Source organism: Bos indicus, chromosome 24 (assembly GCF_029378745.1).
Source record: "Bos indicus isolate NIAB-ARS_2022 breed Sahiwal x Tharparkar chromosome 24, NIAB-ARS_B.indTharparkar_mat_pri_1.0, whole genome shotgun sequence".
In the NCBI taxonomy this organism is placed as follows: Eukaryota; Metazoa; Chordata; class Mammalia; order Artiodactyla; family Bovidae; genus Bos; species Bos indicus.
This window is the reverse complement of record NC_091783.1, coordinates 39,688,952-39,711,903: the sequence shown is the minus strand read 5'-3', so window position 1 is coordinate 39,711,903 and position 22,952 is coordinate 39,688,952. Positions and strand designations below refer to the sequence as shown.

The 22,952-nt window shown below is 43.8% G+C and overlaps 1 long non-coding RNA gene across 1 annotated transcript in view; it reads right to left on the bottom strand.

Moving 5' to 3' along the window:
- Window positions 1-726: 726 nt before the first annotated feature.
- Window positions 727-22,952, bottom strand: part of LOC109577983 (uncharacterized) — a 54,045-nt gene continuing 31,819 nt past the window's right edge. Inside the window, exons 2-3 of the long non-coding RNA XR_002183634.2 lie at window positions 9,797-9,893; window positions 727-1,865 (exon numbers count right to left, since the gene is read on the bottom strand). This is a non-coding gene — a long non-coding RNA (uncharacterized lncRNA). The remainder of the gene's footprint in view (window positions 1,866-9,796; window positions 9,894-22,952) is intronic.

Genomic DNA, 22,952 nt, shown 5'->3' with positions numbered 1-22,952 from the left:
GTCACTTCAGTCCTGTCTGACTCTTTGTGACCCTGTGGACTATAGCCCACCAGGCTCCTCTGTCCATGGGATTCTTCAGGCTAGAATACTGGAGTGGGTTGCCATGCCCTCCTCCAGGGGATCTTCCTGACCCAGGGATCGAACCCGTGTCTCTTATGTCTTCCGCATTGGCAAGCTGATTCTTTACCATCTGAGCCACCAGGGAAGCCCATGAAAGCTTTTAAAACTAACACCCTACCTGGGGTCCTTGGGGATCTCTTCTTCCTCAAGGGGACACTGACAGGGAGGTTGTGTTGTGAACCAAAAGGGTTAGAACCACAGGGCTGGGTTCCTGGACGGGTGTTACAGCAAACTCCATTCTGCCTTCTTGGTTCTGGACTCAGGACGCCTCCTGGGCCTGCCCATGTGAATAGCCGGCGTGGCTATGGGCCTGTCCCTGAGATTCGAACTCTGAAACCATCCTGGGGCTTCTAGAAGCTGGAAACACAACGTGCACAGTGGCTACTGGCCATCACGCAGTCTCAAGATAGCCAAGACATTCCAGACCACCACGACGTGTTTTCAAAGTTAATAAATAACACATTCATTTTGAATGTACTTCTGCTTATAATGGTGTTTGTCACAAAAAGCATTTTAAGTAAGGTTAAAGGAGAAAACACAAACCAAACATCTGGCCAAAGATCACTTCACATTTGCTGTAAAGACTTCAAATATTTCAACTCTGTGTATGTTTACAGTGATCACACACATTTAATTTTACAAATGAAAACAAATCTTTCTAGGTCATCAGCTCATGTTCCCTTACTTCACAACCCACAGAAAGTTTCCCAAGTCATTACCTATTACACTGAGACGTGAATTTTGGTGACTGCCTGTCCCCCATCCTCGGTGACGCCGTAATTTCTTTCCCTCTGCTGTTCCTGGCATGTCCAGTTGTTTGCAGTATTTCACTGCATAAATAACACCAGCGTGTCCTCACCACTCATCATCTTCATGTGACGTATTCCTGGAGATTCACTTGGTATATGAAAGCAGGTTATTGTTAAGGCCCTTGATACAAATTCAGTCCAAAAATTTTAAAATGTAACAGTAGAAGTTTAGCCTAATTTGTGTACGCTGAGTTCACATTTAACAGAATGAACACCTTTTAATGTAACTTAGCTTCAGGGTTCTGGGGAGAACCTACTGTCAGAGCAGTTGGACTAAGATGCTGCTGTGCTCCGTGGTCCCCTGAGCTCTGGGAACCCATGGCGTCTGGGTCGCAGCTCAGCACCCAGGGGCTCCTGGCAGTGGGGGGGGGGGGGGTTGGAGGGGGGCAAACAGACTGGAGGAGCAGGCTGTGTTTATTTGTGAGCATTTATTTACTGACAGCACATCGATGGCAGAGTCTTCCTGCTGCTAACAGACGGACATTATCCAGGTGGATGAAGATCGAGCTGGATCCAGCCCTGAAGGTTTACAACTCCATCCTCATGTTCAGGACCTCCCAGGAGCTCAATGGGGAGGATGCCATCTTAGACCAGGAGGCCATGGGGGGATGCTGTACCTGAGGGACCATGGCCATCGCTGTGCCTTGTTCTTTCAGCAGGAACCTCAGCCGCAGGAACTTGATTTCGGTGTTCCCATGGACATGCCCAAGTATGAACGGGACCTTGTAAAGCAGCCGTGGCTTTTACGTTTGGAAGATTGGATGGCTGATCCAGCGCCAGTGATGCCGAAGCCCCCAGGCCCAGCAGGATCCTGACCGTCACCACCGTGGCTCTGATGCGTGACAGGAACAGACTCAAGAAGCCCACGGGATGCATCTTTATCCTGGTCCCTCACCGTCCAAGAAGCCGCTTCTCATTTTGCAAGGATGAAACTCTCTAGGGTGGGATATGAGCAACACGGTTTTCAGACACACACTGTTAATGTTTTCGTCAGCTCAGCATCTGAGCTTGGCTGTGATCTGCCCTCTGGGTGCAGGGAGTCTAAGAGGCAGAGGCCTGGTGCTTTAATGACTTCATGTGAGATGTGTGTGCTTTACTCAGGAAACTGCGGATCAGTAATAAGCACACGTTTTCATGATCCATTAATTCTTATCTAGGTTCCACGAACCATTTCTCAGCTGTGCCGCCGGGTCTCCAGGAGCATGCCCGGGTCCCATGAGAACAGCCAGCAGGATACTTGGCAGAAACTAGGAGGACCCTCCTGAGGACTCTCTGCCTGTGGTGCCCTTACTGCCGGGGACCCAAGTCCTGACACAAACGCCCCCCATCCACATCCTCACAGCTTCCACTCTGGGGGCCACCTGGGAGGCTGACATCCCACGGGCCACCTGCCTGTCAGGAGGAGCCGTGTTCACCAGGGCCCTGGGTACCTGTCTACAGACAGAGGCTTCATCAAGGGAAGAGGTCTAGAGCTGGGTGTCTAGTACTCGTTTAAACAAGTCTTTTGTTATGAGCAAGGGTTTGTTTTGTGTAAGTGACTATATTTGAGACTGAAGCTATGCAAAGTCAGCCTCACAGTTTTGAAAGACAAGCACCTCCTTTCTTATACCAAACAGTAAGAGCTACCAACGCCCCGTGGAATGGAGGCGCCATTGTTTTGGTTGGGTTTGGGGGCGGGATGCGGTTTGTTTTTTATTTTCGTTGGTGGGAGAGAAAAGAAATAAATAGAATCAATCCAATGGTACCCATTTGCTTCAGTTAAGAATCTTAGGGTTTAAGAAAGTTGCTTGGAGAGTTTATCAAACTTCAAGTCAATGAGGAAAAGAGAACTTCTTCTCTCAGAGGTGTGCTTAGATTCCATTCTTTAGAGTCTCACTTTGCCTACATGGCATTTTACTGTATTATTGGTTGATGTGCATTTTTTCTGTTTGGTTTTTCTTTTTTAAACTGCCACATACAATTAAAATACCTGCTTCTGCTTCATTACAATTGTCATATATTTTAAATGATAATAAACAGATAAAATAAAAACCCCTGCCTCACTGCCTTCATGAATATCATAGCCTGGCTCCCCGCATCCCCTGAAGGACCGTAGAGAGTAACCCTGCACCCCAAGCCAGCAGAGAAGTCAGCCCTTACTGAACGCCCGAGGTATGTTTCCTCAGGGACGGTGTTAATGATTTGAGAGGTTTTTAAATTAAAAGCATCTCAAAATGGCTTTTATGTAGGTTCCGTGGAAGACAGGAGATTTGCAGTTTGTGTATTTAATACATGTCATTTCCACAGAAGGATTGAAAACAGGACAGAAAATTCCAAGCCAGATTAGGGTTGAACTTTGTGTCCCTCTAAGACAGAACGATCAGACAGAAAGAACCTGATCCAAGCTCAACTTGAATCAAGCTGTTTTAAATTTGGTTTTGAGCATGTACGCATGCGTGAATGTAACCAACGCAACACATGTGTAAGCTGCTGGACACCTAACAGAAGCCATTAAATAGGTCTCAGAAAAGCAACCGCAATCCATTTTCTGAACAATCCTGCAGGAATCTCCCACATATATACTCAAATTTGCATCAAGTTTGACCCCAAGGGGCCCACTCTTAGTGTGGCTCATGTTGGGGGCCCAGGAGCAGGCGGGGCAGACCCTAGGATCGTCCTGGACATGAGTCCACCACGCCAGAACCAGCTCTAGCCAGCTCCCTCCCCTGTCCCTGTGGTCTCCCGAAGGGCTTGGAACTGGAGTGTTGGGAGGTGAGCTCCTCTGCTCTGCCAGGAACCACCCCTGCCCTCACCACCCTTCGCTGTCAGGCAGCATCCAGAAATACCCAGATGCTGTGAAGGCCTCCACCACCCTGGGTACCAGCCTCACCCCCACTCCCCTTTTCTCCTCCAGAGTCCCACCGGGAACATGAGTGAGTCGAGGACAAAGCAAAAACCTGTCACCAGGGCATCAGGAGATACAGGCTTCTAGGATGTTAGAAAGTTTCCACAAAGGAGCCCTCATATATATTGCAATGCTGGAAATTAGATCATTAGCAAGAATCCTAAGGGGGCTGGCACTTCTGGGACCATGGTCTTTAAACATCTGTAATTTGAGGTAACTTCTGCAAAAATAAATTTCTGTCGCTTTCAACAACCAGCAGACATTCTAGGAAAAACCGACCCTTAATCACCTCTGTACATCCCTTTCCTTCCTCTGGGATTAGATGCTAACCTTGTATAACCAGGAGTTTGGGATGGATATGTATCCTCTACTATATTTAAAATGGATAACCAACAAGGACCTATCGTATAACCCAAGGAACTCTGCTCAATGTTATCTAGCAGTCTGGATGGGAGGGGAGTTTGCAGGAGAATGGATGCATGTATATATATGGCTGAGTCCCTTCGCTGTTCACCTGAAATTATCACAACATTGTTCATTAATCAGTTATGCCCCAATACAAAATAAAAAATGTAAAAAGAAAATTGGTTAATACATAATGGATGTGTTAATTAAAAAAAAAAAAGAAATGAACTTATTTACAAAATAAATACATTCACAGGCATAGAAAACAAATTATGGTTCCCAGAGGGGAAGGATGGGGGGAAGGGATAGTTAGGGAGTTTGGGATGGACATGTACACTCTGCTATATTTAAAATGGATCACCAACAAGAACCCACTGTATATAGCACATAGAACTCTGCTCAATGTTATGTGGCAGCTTGGATGGGAGGGGAGTTTGGGGGAGAGTGGATACATGTAAATCCCTTTGCTGTTCACCAGAAACTATCACAACATTGTTAATCGGCTATGAAGTGAAAAAGTGAAAGTGTTAGTCACTCAGTCGTGTCCAACTCTTTGCAATCCCTTGGACTGCTATAGCCCACCAGGCTCCTCTGTCCATGGGATTTTCCAGGCAAGAATACTGGAATGGGTAGCCATCCCTTTCACAAGGGGAATCTTCCGGACCCAGGGACTGAACCTGGGTCTTCTGCATTTCAGGCAAGTTCTTTAAGTTTAAAAAAAAAAGTGACAGTGTAGGAAATTGACTCCTATTTAGGACAGGGCTCTGAGCTGAGACTGCCTCCCCTGGCTGACGTTGAGTCTCAGATATCCCTGGGATTCCTTGGTTGAATCACCTTGGTCTGTGGAATCTCCATCTGTTGGGTGAGGGCTGGAAGCAGGGACATGGAGGGAAAAGTACTCAGGCTTTGGAGCCGGACCCAGGCTTGAATCCTGAGTCCTGTATCTAACCAGGTACCTGCTCTGGAAATGTTTCTCAAACACCCAGCACGTGACCAACTTCCACACTCACTCGTTCCTTTTGAAATACTGTGTTTTGATTGCATTACACTTTGCTCCATATCATTTTGAAGAATATTCAGTTTGTCTTTCCAACTCCTGGGGCATAAAAATGTATTCTTGAATACAAAGTGTTCCTATGAATACATTCTTAATATTCAAGAATATATTCGTCATGAATATATTTTCTTATAAATACATTCTTCTTAAAAACTGATCTCTCCTTGTAAATATATTCATGAAGAATCTATTTGTTAATAGATTTTTGAATATTCAGAATCCTTATAAATATATTCTCCTTATGAATAAACATATTAATGAATAATATATTCACAGGAAGTCTTTCTTCAAAAATACATACTGCTCTACACTCTATCTCTCTCTGCCCTTCAGTTTCTAGCTGTGGCAGGAAGCTAGCACAGCCCAGCTCCTTAATATACTGCTGGGAAGACAGAGTTAAAACTGATTAAACAGAGTTCAAGAATTAAACAAGTGGGCTTCCCTGGTAGTCCAGTGGATAAGAATCTGCCTGACCAATATGGATGACCTTGAGATTGTCATACTGAGTGAAGTAAGTCAGACAGAGAAGGAGAAATATCATATGACATCCCTTACATGTGGAATCTAAAAAGAAATAATACAAGTGAACTTACTTACAAAACTGAAACAGACTCATAGAGAACGAACTTCTGGTTGCCAGGGGGAAGGATGATGGGAAGAGAGAGGGATCTGCGGATGGACATATACACACTGCTGTATTTATTATAGAATAGCTAAACCAACAAGGACCTACTGCATAGCACAGGGAACTGATCAATGTTATGTGGCAGCCTGGATGGGAGGGGAGTCTGGGGAGAGTGGGTACATGTACAAGTATGGCTGAGTCCATTTGCTGTTCACCTGAAATTGTCACAACATTGTTAATCGGCTATACACCAACACAAAACAAAAAGTTGTGTTTTTTTTTTTTTTTAAAGAATCTGCCTGCTAATGCAGGGGACACAGGTTTAATCCCTGGTCTGGGAAGATTCCACATGCCTCAAAGGAGCTAAGGCTGTGCGCCACAACGACTGAAGCCTGTGCTGTCTAGAGCCCATGTTCTGCAACAAGAGAAGCCATCCCAGTGAGAGGCCCACACACTGCAACTGGAGAATGGCCCCCACTCATCACAACTAAAGAAAGCCGGTGCAGCAACCAAGACCCAGCAGAGCTAAATAGAGTAATTAAAAAACAATCCAACAAGTGACCATTGATGAGCCAGTTGGTGAGCTGGTGCTCACACTTCGATTCCTCGGGGAGCTTGCCTGCACATTCAAGTCTTTGCCTCATGTATCCTTTCAGGCAGATGACAAATGTTGAATCTGGTGATCAATAAACACAGCCCAGCCACTCCCGCCGAAAGCCCAGGTACCCAGGCTAAGGCTGGGATACACCAGGAGGTCCTTAAAGGCAGCAGTGAAACTTGGTGATGGGTGCAGGGGGCGGCGGGCATGCAGATGCCATGTGGACACCTTGGGCTGTCCCTCCCTCAGGACCTCAGAACTATTAGGGGCAAAGCTGCTGCATCGGATCACTGTCTGCTGATGGCAGTTGCAGGAGTGACACAGAGATGGAGAAAATTCAGGGAAAAGGGATATGGGGTTAAAAAAGAACAAGCCAAAACCACGACTTAAAAGGAAAGGCAAAGTCAAAGGTTGGAGAAATGAGACTGAGTTTAAAATAGTAAGAGTTTTTCTCCAAATGGTTCTGGGAGTCAGGCTGAGTGGTTCTGGGAGTCAGGCTGAGTTGTTCTGTGCAATTTTGCCTACAGGCACCACCCATCTATTTCCCCATTTACTTCAGCTTGAAATCAGATCTTGTTCCCTTTGATTGCGGAATCCAGCATCAAGGCAAATCGATTCGTGATGTATACAAAGTAGTAAGAAATCCCAGGTCAAATTCGGAAAAATTTGAATCTAAAATTCTTAAAAAATGTTTTTAGTTTAAAATTCTTAAAAAAAAAATTTTTTTAAAAGAATGTTCCCACGATGGCTTTTTCACCATCCTTGAACTGCAACTGATAACAACTGTGTTAAACACACGGGGCCTATTTGGACATGCAGGAGTCAATGTTTTACATGAAATGCTGGGTCCTCAAGGGTCTTTTAGTAGGAAAAAAATCAAGAACTACTGGCCAATACTAGTTTCATTTAAAAACATAAAGAAAGAAATAGGAAGCATGTTTATAGGATCTGGTTCCCAAAGATGCATGAGTAGCTTCACCAGCTTGTGGTGAGAAGGATCAGGTGTGACTGGCGTGTGCTTCCACTAATGTGGTTGTTTTTCTATAAACTGGTTCAGGATTTGCTCTGAAGATGCTTGCAAACACTGTGCTTCAGAGAGCAGCCCAGGTTTTATTTGTCCAACAAGAAGCAATTCGAATTTCATTTGGCCTGGCCTCTCCAACAAAGAGAGTCAAGCCAGTCAAAAAATACTTTACCAAAGGAAGCTTGGGACTTCCCTGGTGGTCCAGGGGCCAAGACTCCACATTCCCCAATGCAGGAAGCCCTGGTTCGATCCCTAGTCAGGGAACTAGATCCTGCATGCCCCAACTAAAAGTCCACATGTTTCAACGAAGACCCAGTGCAGCCAATTAAATAAATAGTTCTTTTACAAAAGGAAGTGCACTCAGACAGCTTCCTTGGTGTTAGTGACTGAATATTTTTCTTTCACTTTTTTCAATGAGTTTGTCAAGTTTTCCTCCAGAATAGTCAGCTTAGTCTTTTTTTTCCTTTTCATTTCTCTCCTTAAGAATAGATCTGTTTTTCTCTAGCCTTATCAGTTTGAAATTTGAGGTTGTCCTTCTGGGTTTCTAGAAAGTTTTACAGCTATGCTTTTGAAAATGAAGTCAAAGAATAGAAGGAAATATCCCAGAATTGCATCAACATTGATTCAGAAATTTTCTTTAAATGAATCAACAAATGCACCTGAACAGAGAGGCCCTTATCTTCATCCACTGTGGAAATTACTGCATTCATTCATTCAACAACTATTTATTGGGAGCCCACCATGTGCCTGGGTTGGGAAGATCCTCTGGAGGAAGAAAGGGCAATCCACTCCAGTATTCTTGCCTGGGAAATCCCATGGACAGAGGAGGCTGGTGGGCTACAGTCCATGTGGTCACAAAGTCAGATGTGACTTGAGCGACTGAGCACGCACACCATGATGTGCCAAGTGTAATGAGCACTGGGAATGTATCTGCAGACAAATAAATAAAAATCTCTCCTTTTGTGGGCTTTAAATTCAAGTGGGTGGAGACAGACAAGAAACCATAAGCATAAAAATATGAATAGGAGGGAAGAAAAGGAGAAAGGTCTAGGGTCTCGTGTAATGGAAATGGTACCTTGCTGGTCCACGGATCTCACGGACATGCTATCAGGCAGCACCAGTGGATGGAGGCCCCTGGCACCCAGGTCCACGTGGCATCGACAACAACACACATCTGCACAGACCCAGGTGTTTCTGTTTTTCTGCCTAGGGCTTTCTTCTTCTTCTGCTGTAGTAAACAGCAGACATGCCCTCATATGTCCCCACAGGATCTAAAACAATTTTACACCAGAGGTGCCATTGCCCACACACATTGCTGACTGGCTGGGTCAAGGGAGGGAATGTTATTTTGAGTGCCAGGTTGATGTTAGCAATTAAGTAATCTGTTACCTGGAAATTTCTGGACCTTTTTCCCTCCAGAATGGAAGTAGCAATTAACAAGAAGTAATCAGAGATACTTGTAATGTGATTAAGTAAAATTGTCATCAAGCAGGTAATTTTAAATACAGCCATGCTTCAAATACAGACTCATTAATTTCAGCTCGGTGGTGTTCTAGTATTTATTATGCATACAGAAGCATTTAAAATGTGAATATGTTTTCATATTGCTATGCTCAGTAGTTCTGCCACTCCCCCCCCAAAAAATTATCCAACCAATTAATTTCCTCCCAGGGGGAAGCTAAAGGTTAATAATGTGATTGTCGAGTGCAATGCTGAAATATAAGGATAACAATTCTTGATGAAACGGGTCTAATAAGAAGGTGGAAGGACTTGACCTTCTATGGATGCCAACACAACATTCCAAGAGTAGGTCCTGTGTCACAGCTGTTTTCAGTGTCCCCGTTTATCAAATTAATCACTTGGGTGCATGTTAATTTGAAAACTGATTAGCCTTAAAGGATGTGCCATTTTAGGAAAAGCAATATTTAGTGATTTATTTCATTCTAGGCAAGTTCTCTTAACCTGAAAAGTCTGAAACTGTGTGTTAAGATCTGAGTTGGAATCATGAACTTTGCGGGGGAAAGACCAGTTTTTCCACATCTGGGTAGCTGTTGGACACTTGAAGAGTCCTTTGGAACTTGGGAGCACTCTCAGTCAATTTAGGTTATAGAAACTTATTTCAAGATCCTGTCTACATTCTGGGAAGACATTGGAAATATCTGCCTTCAAGAGGAAACAATAAAGAGCTTGCTGATTTCCAAAGCTCAAGCTCAAAGTTTCAAAATCCATTTTTTACTGGTATTATACTGGTAACAGGTATTTGATTCCACAAACCTGTTTAGCCCCATTTCCATTTCTTCGGAGACAGGAAACCATCACACACACCGATCCTCAGCAGCAACTTCATGACTTTCTAGACTTCAATGAGAATCTGAAAATAGAGTAATAGATGAATGGAACACAGAACCATGGAACAGAACAGAACAATTGGGTCATGTGACTACTTTCTCCTTCAGTATCTCCTTCCCAAAACTCCCTAGTAAAGCAAGTATCTAATATGCTGCATAGCCTCACTCGAGACCTCTTTGGAAATAAAGATGACTCCTATAAAATCCTCCACACCTCTCAGGGCTTACCCAGAGCCCTACATACACAGGTCAATTGAATTTAATATTTAACAACTGGACGGTAAGGAAGAGGCATTTGAGAAATATTAAGTAAAGTAGAAACAAAGATGCAGTTTTTCAGAAGGAGCCTCAATGATTCAAAGTTCAGCTTAAGATTTAAAAGAGCTAGTTCTCCAGTCCCTATAAAATCATTTTTCATGTATTTTTGAAGATCCTAATGAGATCACTCCTCAGTCTTCTCTTTTGGGGATTAAATCCTCCCTGCTTCTGGTCTGTTTTCATAGATTAACTTTGAAATGTTTAAGTTTCACTTCTACTATTAATTCTGCTTTTTTCTAATCTTTGTCCCATGTACCTTCTTAGCTGTTTGCTTCTAGAAAGGCCTTCCCTTCAGTATCTCTGGATAGTCATTGAGAAGCCAGCTGATGTCACTCTGACCTGTGATTCATTTCTGCTAAAAGTTAACCATGATGTAGATCTATTCAACTTCCTCCCTGTCAACCCTCAAAATAGTGTGACCTGGGAGGCACAATGTGGAACAGCCCAGAAATCCATCGAGTCATGGAGTGATGCACTGACTCCTGGAATGAGTGAGGGAGGCCTGCCATGCTGGAAAAGAATTCCTGGAGACTGTCATCTCACTAATGGTTTATAAAACATTACACAACACAAGCTCCTAATGAAGAGGCCTTAGGCAAATTAGAATCAGTTTTCAGGCTTCAGGATGTTACTGAGCACTTCTCTTGTGCTTCCTACAGTTCCTGTCCCATGTGTCTTGCTGTTCTATCTACAGACTTTCTTGTTCGGTGCATTTCATTTGGTTTCTGCCCAACCTGAATTTCCTTCTCACTTACAATTGGCATCTCCTGGTTAAAGCAACTCTGATACTGTCTCATATTTCTTGCAGCACCTTGCTCAGGGCTGAGACTGTAGTCACATGATACCTTTCTCAGTTGTATAGAGAATTGGAACGTTCTCCCGAAGACCTCACCTTCAGAAGACACAACTTGTTTTGAATAAAGCACATCCATTTCAGCCAAATTCTTCCTGGTTCTGTCTTTTATGAATATCTATGTCCTGCCCACAGATCCAAGCTTTGATTGTGATAAGATGGATGGGACCACGGTCTGTGTGGTGAGGGTGGTCCAGTGCAAGCCAAGCGCTATCCTCACTTGGGTGAGTGTGTCAGCAAAGAGCAAAGTCCCACCTCAGCCTTCACGTTGAACTTGGGATGTCTGCCCAAGTATTCTTGGTTTATTCTATCCAGAAAAAATCATTTAGGAGCATGTGGTTAGAAGGGAGAAGAGAAACAAGTTTATAAAAAAATAACTGGGAAGATGAGGCAAAGCATTACTTAATAATTTATTATAATTTAATGAATAATTTCATTCATTCTTTCATTATCATAATTTTTTTAACATCTACTTAAGTCAGACACTGTGTTCATCATATAAGCACCAGTGTTACATATGGAATTTTTTATCTTTGGACTATCATCAATGAATGACTGAATAAATGAACAAAAGCCAGAATTAGAATATAATTTCTAGGCTGTGGAAAGCCTTTAATATTAGTTCACACCAACTCTGATACTGTTTTAGAAGGTCTGAAGTGTTTGAGTCACATGAGGCAGTGGCTTTCTGAATTTTTAAAATTTCATTCCACAGAAAGAGATGCTTTAGATCACAACCCAGTGTGTAAACACACACACACACACATTTCTGTCAATAGCAGTTTTTTTTTTTTTTTAATTGTTGATCCCAACCCACTGAGCCTCTTGATGAAAGTGAAAGAAGAGAGTATAAAAAAGTTGGCTTAAAACTCAACATTCAGAAAACTAAGATTATGACATCCGGTCCCATCACTTCATGGCAAATAGATGGGGAAACAATGGAAACAGTGAGAAACTTTATTTTTGGGGACCCCAAAATCATTGCAGATGGTGACTGCCGCCATGAAATTAAAAGACGCTTGCACCTTGGAAGAAAAATTATGACCAACCTAGACAGCATATTAAAAAGTAGATATTACTTTGCCAACAAAAGTCCATCTAGTCAAAGCTATGATTCTTCCAGTAATCATGCAGGTCAGAAAGCAACAGTTAGAAGTGGACATGGAACAACAGACTGGTTCCAAATAGGAAAAGGAGTATGTCAAGGCTGTATATTGTCACCCTACTTATTTAACTTATATGCAGAATACATCATAAGAAACACTGGGCTGGAAGAAGCACAAGCTGGAATCAAGATTGTCTGGAGAAATATCAATAACCTGAGATATGCAGATGACACGACCCTTATGGCAGAAAGTGAAGAGGAACTAAAGAGCTTCTTGATGAAAGTGAAAGAGGAGAGTGAAAAAGTTGGCTTAAAGCTCAACATTCAGGAAACTAAGATCATGGCATCCAGTCCCATCACTTCATGGCAAATAGATGGGCAAACAGTGGAAACAGTGGCTGACTTTTATTTTGGGGGGCTCCAAAATCACTGCAGATGGTGATTGCAGCCATGAAATTAAAAGATGCTTATTCCTTGGAAGGAAAGTTATGACCAACCTAGACAGCATATTAAAAAGCAAAGAGATTACTTTGTCAACAAAGGTCCTTCTAGTCAAGACTATGGTTTCTCCAGTAGTCATGTATGGATGTGAGAGATGGACTTTTATAAAGAAAGCTGAACGCTGAAGAATTGATACTTTTGAACTGTGGTGTTGGAGAAGACGCTTGAGAGTCCCTTGGACTGCAAGGAGACCCAACCAGTCCATCCTCAAGGAAACCAGTCCTGAATATTCATTGGAAGGACTGATGCTGAAGCTGAAACTCCAATACTTTGGCCACCTGATGCGAAGAACTAACTCATTGGAAAAGACCCTGCTGCTGGGAAAGATTGAAGGTGGGAGGAGAAGGGTACAAAAGAGGATGAGATGGTTGGATGGCATCACCAACTCAATGGGCATGAGTTTGGGTAAACTCTGGGAGTTGGCGATGGACAGGGAGGCCTGGTGTGCTGCAGTCCATGGGGTCACGAAGAGTCAGACATGACTAAGCAACTGAACTGAACTGAACTGAACCCATTAAATTGGTCTCATGACCATGGGTTGTGACCACAGTTGGCATGACACCACTGTGGGCCACCAAAGCAGCAACCCTATGCCCTGGCTGTACAGGGGAGTCACTGGGAGCTTTCTAAAAAAAATACAGGGACTTCCCTGGTGGTCCAGTGGTTAAGAACGCACCTTCCAATGCTGGGGACATGGGTTTGATCCCTGGTCAGGGAATTAAGATCCCACATGCCTCAGAGCAACTAAGCCTGCTCACCACAACTAGAGAGAAGCTCAAGTGCCTCATCTAAGACCCAACAGAGCCAAATAAATAAACAAATAAAATATCACAAATAATGATAAATAAAAATTTAAAAATACAGATGCCTGGTCCCCTACCCCAGACCAACTGAACTCAAATCTGGAGATGAGATCTGAGCTTTGATGTTAAAGCTCCCTGTCTGATTCCCATGAGCAGTAAGGGTTAGTATCACCACTCTACATCATGGAAAATGTCCTTTTAAAATACACAATTACCACCTTAATCATATAAGTGACACATGCGCCTACTAAAAATTTCAATAGCATAGATGGTTATGAAATAAAAACTGAGGCACTGGATCAATGCCTTACCTCTCACTTCTGCTGTCTATAGATAAACATTATTAATACCTCCTTCCCCAAAACTCTTGTTGCATATTGGGGAATCCACTGATATATAGTTTCCACAAGTTTACATTTCCAAATAACTTTAATAATAGGTTTCCAAGTTATAAAAGTTACTGATGGTATTTTGATGAAGATTACTTTGGATTTATGGATTAGTTCAGTTCAGTTCAGTTCAGCCACTAAGTCGTGTCCAATTCTTTGCAGCCCCCTGGACTGCAGCACACCAGGCTTCCCCATCCATCACCAACTCCCAGAGCTTGCTCAAACTCATGTCCATTGAGTTGGCAATGCCATTCAACCATTTAATCCTCTGTCATCCCTTTCTCCTCCTGCCTTCAATCTTTCCCAGCATTAGGTCTTTCCCAATGAGTCAGTTCTTCTCATCAGGTGGCCAAAGTATTGGAGTTTCAGCTTCAGCATCAGTCCTTCCAATGAATACTCAGGACTGATTTCCTTTAGGATGGACTGGTTGGATCTCCTTGCTGTCCAAGGTACTCTCAAGAGTCTTCTCCAACACCAGAGTTCAAAAGCATCAATTCTTCGGCACTCAGTTTTCTTTATAATCCAATTCTCACATCCACACATGACTACTGGAAAAATCATAGCTTTGATTAGATGGGCTTTTGTTGGCAAAGTAATGTCTCTACTTTTTAATATGCTGTCATAACTTTTCTTCCAAGGTGCAAGTGTCTTTTAATTTCATGGCTGCAGTCACCATCTGCAGTGATTTTGGGGTCCCCAAAAATAAAGTTTCTCACTGTTTCCATTTTCCCCATCTATTTGCCATGAAGTGATGGGACCAGATGCCGGGATCTTAGTTTTCTGAAAGTTGAGTTTTAAGCCAACTTTTTCACTCTCCTCTTTCACTTTCATCAAGAGGCTCTTTAGTTCTTCTTCAATTTCTGCCATAAGGGTGGTGTCATCTTCATATCTGAGGTTATTGGTATTTCTCCCAGCAATCTTGATTCCAGCTTGTGCTTCCTCCAGCCCAGCATTTCTCATGATGTATTCTGCATATAAGTTAAATAAGTAGAGTGACAATATACAGCCTTGACGTACTCCTTTCCAGATTTGGAACCAGTCTATTGTTCCATGTCCAGATTAATTTCAGGTAAATTGATCTGTTTACAGTATTAAGAAAAAAATAGGTCTTTTTATTTATTCAATTACATTTTTATGTCCTTCAAGAAAATATTACAGTTTTTAAAATATATAGGTGTACACATTTCTTATTAAGTTCATTCTAGATGTTCTTTTTTTTTTACAGTCTTATAAATGAGGTAGATTGCCTCATTACATTTTATAGCTAAATACTGCCTGTTTATTGAAATGCTGCTGAATGTGGATATTAATTTTTAAATCAGTCCACCTAGCTGAATTACCATCTGTTGTTTCAGAATTTCACCCAATTGATTCTTTTGTACTTTCTGTGTAAACAACTACATTGTCTGAAAATAGTAATAACTTTGTATCCTCAATTGAAATATCGATGCCTCATATTTTTCTCTAATTACATGACCAATGCTTTTATACCAACAAATTTTAATTTGAGATGATTCCACAAAGTATCATCTATTATAATGACCTATTATTTAATGACATAGCTAAGAATTATATACACTATATATATAGAGAGAGAGACATATTGAGACTGAGGAAAGATAAAACTTGGTAAAATCACTTTAAATAATTTTTTTCAGTTACCTTTTTCTTTAAAAGACTGTCAACTTTAAAGAAAAATATCATTTTCTCATATTTATTATTATCCCAGCTGAGATTTTATCATGTATCCATATAACAGGGGCTCCCCAAGTGGCTCAGTGGTAATAAAGGTACCTGCCAATGCAGGAGACTTGGGTTCGATCCCTGAATTGGGAAGATCCCCTGGAAAAGGGAATGGCTACTCACTCCAGTATTCTGGCCTGGAGAATCTCATAGATAGAGGAGCCTGGTGGGCTACCATCCATGGGCTCACAAAGAGCTGGACACAACTGAGCAACTAACACTTTCACACCTGAAACCAATATAATGTGACATGTCAGTGAAAGTCACTCCATCGTGTCCAACTCTTTGCGACCCCATGGACTGACTATACAGTCCATGGAATTCTCCAGGCCAGAATACTGGAGTGAATAGCCTTTCTCTTCTCCAGGGAATCTTCCCAACCCAGGGATCGAACCCAGGTTTTCCACATTGCAGGCAGATTCTTTACCAGCTGAGCCATGTTAATTATGCCTCAAAATAAAACCCAAGCCAACAACTCAGCTTCTCACTAGCCACAGGGCTGGCGGCTGCCATGGGCTCAGCACGGATCCCAGACCACTTGCATCACTGCAGAAAGTTCTACTGGGCAGCACTGGCTGAGCCATCACTTCTGCCACAGAGCCAAGAACTTGACACAGTCACCCTCAGAAAAGCAAAGTCAGGCAGACTTGACTCCACCTCCTCCCGGGCCGGGGCTTCCTATTTCTAGGAGCGACAGCAGTTCTCTGCTGCTGGAGATGGACAGCCTCAAGGTGCCAGTCCAGGAAACAGTCTTTTATGCAACATATTTCCATGACAAAAGGAAGCAGTCATGTGGCTGGTGTCATCCAGACCATGGGTTCAGGGGTCTTTTTATATTTTTTAAAGAGTAAATGAGAGGCAATAACTCCTGCTTTCCCTTCCATTCAGTTCCTTCAGGGTCCTTGAGCTCCAAGGCAGGTATGGGAACCATGCTGTTCTCCCTGCGTCCAGCCCTCTGCCCAGCTCCCAGGATGGGAAGGGAAGAAAAGACAATGTCACCTTGTCCCTTAGGAAACACTTGTTCAAAGTTATGTGTCCACAGCAGGGCAGACTGGAGTGCACGCTGGCCAGGTGAGGGCCCATGAAGCCAAGGGCCACGGGTCCAAAGGTGGGGAGAACCCAGCTCCCCATCCCCACTCCCCGCACACCCCACCCCCCTTCCCTTCTGCAGATGGAGAGCTGGCCAAGTTCCTTCCCTGGGAACACTGAACTCCTGGGCTCAGCCTCCAGCTCCTGCTCAGAGACCAGTGTCATCAATGAACTGAGGTCTGAGGGCAACCCAGCAGCCGGTTGCTCTGTCCCTTAAAAAAAAAACAAAAATAGCAGAGACTTCCACTCCAGAGCCTATGCGTGGAGCCGAGCCACCGCCTACCTTGGGCGTGGGATGAAACCCTGGGGAAAAGTCCTGACTGCGTGAATGCCCAGAGCTGCTGGAGACCAGAGCTGTGACCTCTTGGAGTTCGCAGGACCATCTTCCTTCCATGGAGGCTCTTAGGAAGGAGAATTAGCCTAGTATAAGCTGCAGCTGCTGCTGCTTACAGTAACAGCAACGACAATAATAGCATAGTGGCACTTTCACTTTTCCTTCATCAACTTCCTTAATTCTCACAGCAACCCTGCCTGGAAGTTCTTCTCCTACCTTCATCCTGCAGATGGGGAGACTGGCTTTGTTGTTGTTTAGTCACTCAGCCGTGTCCAACTCTTTGGGACCCCATGGACTGTAGACCGCCAGGCTCCTCTGTCCGTGGGATTCTCCAGGCAAGAATACTGGAGTGAGTTGCCATTTCCTTCTCCAGGAGATCTTCCTGACCCAGGGATCGAACCTGTATCTCCTGTGGCTCCAGCATTGGCAGGCGGATTTTTTACCACTGAGCCACATGGGACGCCCCCTATGAATAATTGCTCGATATTTATTTGAAGGCAATGTTTCCATGGCCCAAACAGAAAAACCAAAACCCCTACAGTTGAGCAGACAATCCTCTTCAGAAAGCAGACTGTTAATTGTATGTGAAATTTTTTACCACTGTTTTTTCCCCCAAATTTATCTATGTCAAAGAAACCGTAATAATGTGCCATGTTGACAATACTACTTGAATTTGGGGGCAACATAAGAGAAGCTCGGAGAAAATGAATAACCTTGTTAAGAAAACCCCTAATGCTTTTGCATGTCACTCATTTTTAAATGCTACAAAAGATACCTGAGAATTGACCTTGAAAGCCAGCTCCTGGGGCCACATGTGATTCACTGTGGTCCTACTATTCTCATCAGCCGGGAGGATCTAAGTTATTAATACACTGGAGGGAGCTTTCTGGCTTCCAAGTGATGTCTTCAGTATTAGCTAATCTGGATGTTCAGAAGAGCCTGGGAAGATGCGTGATGTGACCTTAGTTCCATCAGAAGGTGATAAAACTCAGGTTCAGGAGGGTGTTAAACAACTCACTCAAGGTCATGTGGTCGGAAGGAGCTGCTGCTGCAGATGGAAAAAGCATCCAGAATCCAGATAAGCCAACCATCCCTGACGCCCTGGTGAGATGCGGTTCAATGACTCAAGTGTCTTTGATGCTGTCAGAAAGTGAGAGTGCTTCTGAGCTGATTGTTAGCAGGAAAAAGGCTATTTAGATTATTACAGATGTTCAGGCCTGAAAATGAAGGAAATCAGGTAGCTGTGAATTTAACGAGTGCATAGAGAAATTCCATAATGCCTCAGACTCCCTAGGTCCCAGGCTCACAACTCTATCATCACAAAGACACAGGAAGGTGTGAGATTCACCAAGGTAACGTTGGGTCCTCATAATGACTCACAGGGCTTCCCTGGTGGGCTCAGGCTGTAAAGAATCTGGCAAGAGACCTGGGCTTGATTCCTGGGTCGGGAAGATTCTCTGAAAGAGTAAGTGGCAACCCACTCCAGTATTCTTGCCTAGAGGATCCCATGGACAGAGGAGCCTGGTGGGCTACAACCCATGGGGTTGCAAAGGGCGACTAATACTTTCACTTTTCAATGACTCATAACTGTGGAGTGAGATTCCATAACGAATCAACCAGGCTGGAAGGAGGAGGCTGAAAATCCTCAAGCCCGGAACCCTGCAAACTTGCTGACAACAGAGTTCACGGCCAAGTTCCCTCTTTACCCCAAAGTCACTGGAGTCTGCATGGACAAGAAGAGCAAAAACCGATCTAAAATGTTTTCTAGTCGATTGACTCTAAACAAAGAAAAGTACCATTGAATTTGGTAGCTGACATTTTGTGACCTGAACAGGCTGGTGGCACCACTGCCTGGCCAGTTCCTGAGGTTTGTTTGTAAAACTGGGCACAGTAAAGGAGAAGACACTGCGATCCCAACGCTATTTGGAGAAACTCTTCCACTCAGTCCATGAGCGCTTGGAGCCCTGGTTAATCTCCAAAGATCTGAAGCATGAACCTACTTCTGTACCAACCTGGCAATGTCCTGAAGTCTGTTTGTCTTTCACAGACAGATTTCCGTCTGTCCGTTACAGGGCCGCCTATGCTTCTAGTCTATGTGAAGCACAGGTGACCCCTCCTCTTCGGGGAAAGAAAAAAAAAAAGAATAGTGGATTCAGGATCACTTTGAAGAAGTGAAAGCAAATGATAAGATAAAAGCAAGAGACGGTCACTTGCTCACACCTAGAATATTGACCCCATAGGGCCAGTGACCACACTCCTCTTTGAGACCTTCTAGTCACCTACCACACTCTCCTTCTTAAAGCTTTCCCACCGCCTAAAATGACCCTTTTCTCTTTTTATCTGCCTCTGAATTTAAAACTCCCAGCTTGTTACCTCTGACTTCAAATATTCCCTATGATGCTTGTTGAATTATCTCATTTGTGGCAGAAACCCATGAAGTCATATGAAATCTATACTCTTTTCCTCTTTTGCCTTCTAAGGAGGGAGAAGGAGGTTCCCCCAAAGATCCTTGTTTTGCCAAATTCTCAAGAATACCTGGAGAGATGGGAGCATACAATCTGCACACGGCCTGGCTATGTGCTCAGTCGCAAGGTCATGTCCGACTGCGTGCAACCCCATGGACTGCAGCCCACCAGGCTCCTCTGTCCGTGGGATTCTCCAGGCAAGAATACTGGAGTGCGCTGCCATGCCCTCCTCCAGGGGATCTTCCCAACCCAGGGATCAAACCCACGTCTCTATGTCTCCTGCACTGGCAGGCGGGCTCTTTACCACTAGTGCCAGTTGTGTGGCCTGGGAGGAGGAGAAAAAGAAAAGCAGAGAAGGAAGGGGAGGAGAAGACATAGATGGATCTCTAGGGGTCATTTTTGGGGAAAGAGGAAAAATATTCAAAGAAGATTTTTAGAAATCTTCGCTTTATAATGTAAGATGCAATTCCCACCTTTGTCTTCTGGCATCCAAACTTTTTATAAGAATCTTCAACGGGACCCTGTGTGTGTGTGTGTGTGTGTGTGTGTGTGTGTGTGTGTGTGTATTTGTGCATGTGTTGATGTGACAATGTACTGAGACTGACCTTAAGATGAAGACTTACTGGATACATTCAAATTATACGTGTTGTGGAACTTCTCTTACATAATTTTCACATGTGTGTGTCTTGTCTCACTCTAAATTATGTATCCATACTTCCTGAGAGGATAACTGAGGCCACATAATTATCCTCTGTATCTAGCATATAGGCTATCAGTGTCTTACATATGAGAAAGGGAAAAGTTAAAAGTGTTAGTAGCTCAGTCGTGTCCAACTCTTTGTGACCCCTGGACTGTAGCCTGCCAGGCTTCTCTGTCCATGGAATTCTCCAGGCAAGAATCCTGGAGTGGGTAAGCCATTCCCTTTGCCAGGGGATCTTCCCAACTCAGGGATCAAACCTGAGTCTCCTGCACAGCAGACAGATTCTTTACCATCTGAGCTACCAGGGAAGCCCCTTACATATGAGAAATACCCATTAAATATTTCATTGCTTGATTGATAGGAAAAGCATGTTTGCCAATTATTTTATTTATATTTATTACAATTATTCTGAAATGACAATGAGGAGCCAATATTTTACAACAGAAGAGAATCAAGGATGTCAGCAAAAGGACACATTTTGGTTGGAATTTTTTTAAAAGATACTCTATTTGGTGAGGCATAACCATGTTGTGGACTGCAAGGAGATCCAACCAGTCCATTCTAAAGATCAGTCCTGGGTGCTCTTTGGAAGGACTGATGCTAAAGTTGAAACTCCAATACTTTGGCCACCTCATGGGAAGAGTTGACTCATTGGAAAAGACTCTGATGCTGGGAGGGATTGGGAGCAGGAGGAGAAGGGGACGAGAGAGGGTGAGATGGCTGGATGGCATCACCGACTCGATGGACGTGAGTCTGAGTGAACTCCGGGAGTTGGTGATGGACAGGGAGGCCTGGCGTGCTGCAGTTCATGGGGTCGCAAAGAGTCAGACACGACTGAGCGACTGAACTGAACTGAACCATGTTCCTATTAGCTTTGGAAAGAAACACTTCGTACTCAGTCTTATGCTAAGAGAAACAGAACTGCCTAGAAGCCACTGGGTGCAATTGCTGGCATGACTTTCCAGGCAAACTTCCAAGCAGAACAGTCTCTAAGAGGACCCTACCTCAAGCTTTGGAAGGTTATCTTAGGGGAAATGAACTGCGGTCTAAGAGGACCCTGAGCGGATGGATGCTGGTAAGTCTTTAACAACTGACTTCAGGAGAAAAAATAAAAGGCCTGGTCTGCACCGTGTGCCAATTCCCATGGTGTAAGGACTCTCAGTGGCAGATCTCAAGCTGCCCACATGGCACCGCTGAGTATAGAACTAGAAAGAAAACAGGCAACATGAGCTCTTGGATCCAGTACAAGTCAGCTCCGGGCCCACCGAGTCTGAGGCTGTCCCCACGGGGATGACCAACGAGCAGGTCTACAAACTACAGGGGGAAGGTGGGGGTTTTGTGTGTGTGTGTGTTTTCTTTCAGAAACATGAGACTGAGTTTAGAAAAGTTACACAAGGCACCAAGAGCTATTTTCAAAGCATTACAGAAAGAAAAAAATATATGAATACACACACCAGGCCATTCAGCCAGCTGACAAAGCATCCTTTCATACAGTATTAGGGGTTGCAAAGACGTCTCAAATTTCATTACCGCACCGGGCTAACATGAGTACTAGGAGAGCCAGAACAGCCCAATTACGCATGGTTAAGACCTTACAGGTCGGCCACTGGCTCCTTCGAGGCAGGAGGTTTTATTCTGATGAGCATAGAGTGAGGCATGTGCCAGCATCTGCACTTAGGTCAATCATCTGAAGATTTCTCATCCGCCCCGCCACATCCTTTTGCATCTGACACGCCGTTAGAACATTGGAATGCTCTTCTGTGCCCGGTTCCCCCAGGGCCCAGCTAAGTTGTGCTGACATGCGTGTGCCTGGTGACCCGCAAAATGGTGAACAAGCTTCAGACAACTAAGAGCTTGTTGTAAATCACTGCAGTTTGTTTAAAGCAATCTCCTCGTTCCAAGTGGTGTAAGTGTGTGAGCAGGCACGCACCTGCACACCTGCTCTCCATCCCCAAAGCCCCCCTTCTCCCCGCCCACCCCCATCTACTGCCTGAAACTACAGAGAGGAGAGAAACAGATGCGGGCCCCCAAAGGGCTTCTCTTCATTCCGATCAACTGATCTTCTTTTCCTAAATCTTAAGAACAATATTCCCCAGGAATCTGAAAACAAAGACTAGATTCCAAAATAATTGCTGTGAATGTATATGGAGAACCTCTCTCTTTCAATGAAGCCCAAAGAATTTCATGATGTGAAATATGCTGTACTACTGGAAATTACATATATTTTACTTTGGGGGAAATTTTACAGAGCAGGATGTTGCAACTTCCCGGTGTCAACTATTTTCTCTTTTAAAATTCTATTTGTTTGTGCGTGAGTGTGCAGTGCCAGTTTTATTTGTGTGTGTGTGCACGCTCTGACTCTTTGAGACCACATGGACTGTAGCCCACCAGGCTCCTCTGTCCATGGGATCCTCCAGGCAAGCATACTGGAGGGGGTTGCCATGCCCTCCTCCAGGGGATCTTCCTGACCCAGGAATCGAACCCACATCTCTTATGTGTCCTGCATTAGCAGGTAGGTTTTTCACCACTGAGCCACCTGAGAAGCCCTTATGAAGGTGAAAAAATAACTAATCAAAAACCTTTTTTTTAAAATATGAAATACGTATTTATAATATTTTATATTGATTCTAAGCTTCTTTTCTTATATTGAAACCGAGGTATCATAAGCCAAGTTTATATTATTTCCCCTGAATATACTGCTTTAACTCACCCACGCTAGAGCTCATTTTTTATTTCTCTACCCACTCATGAAATCTCCCAAGATCGTACTACGGTTTATCCC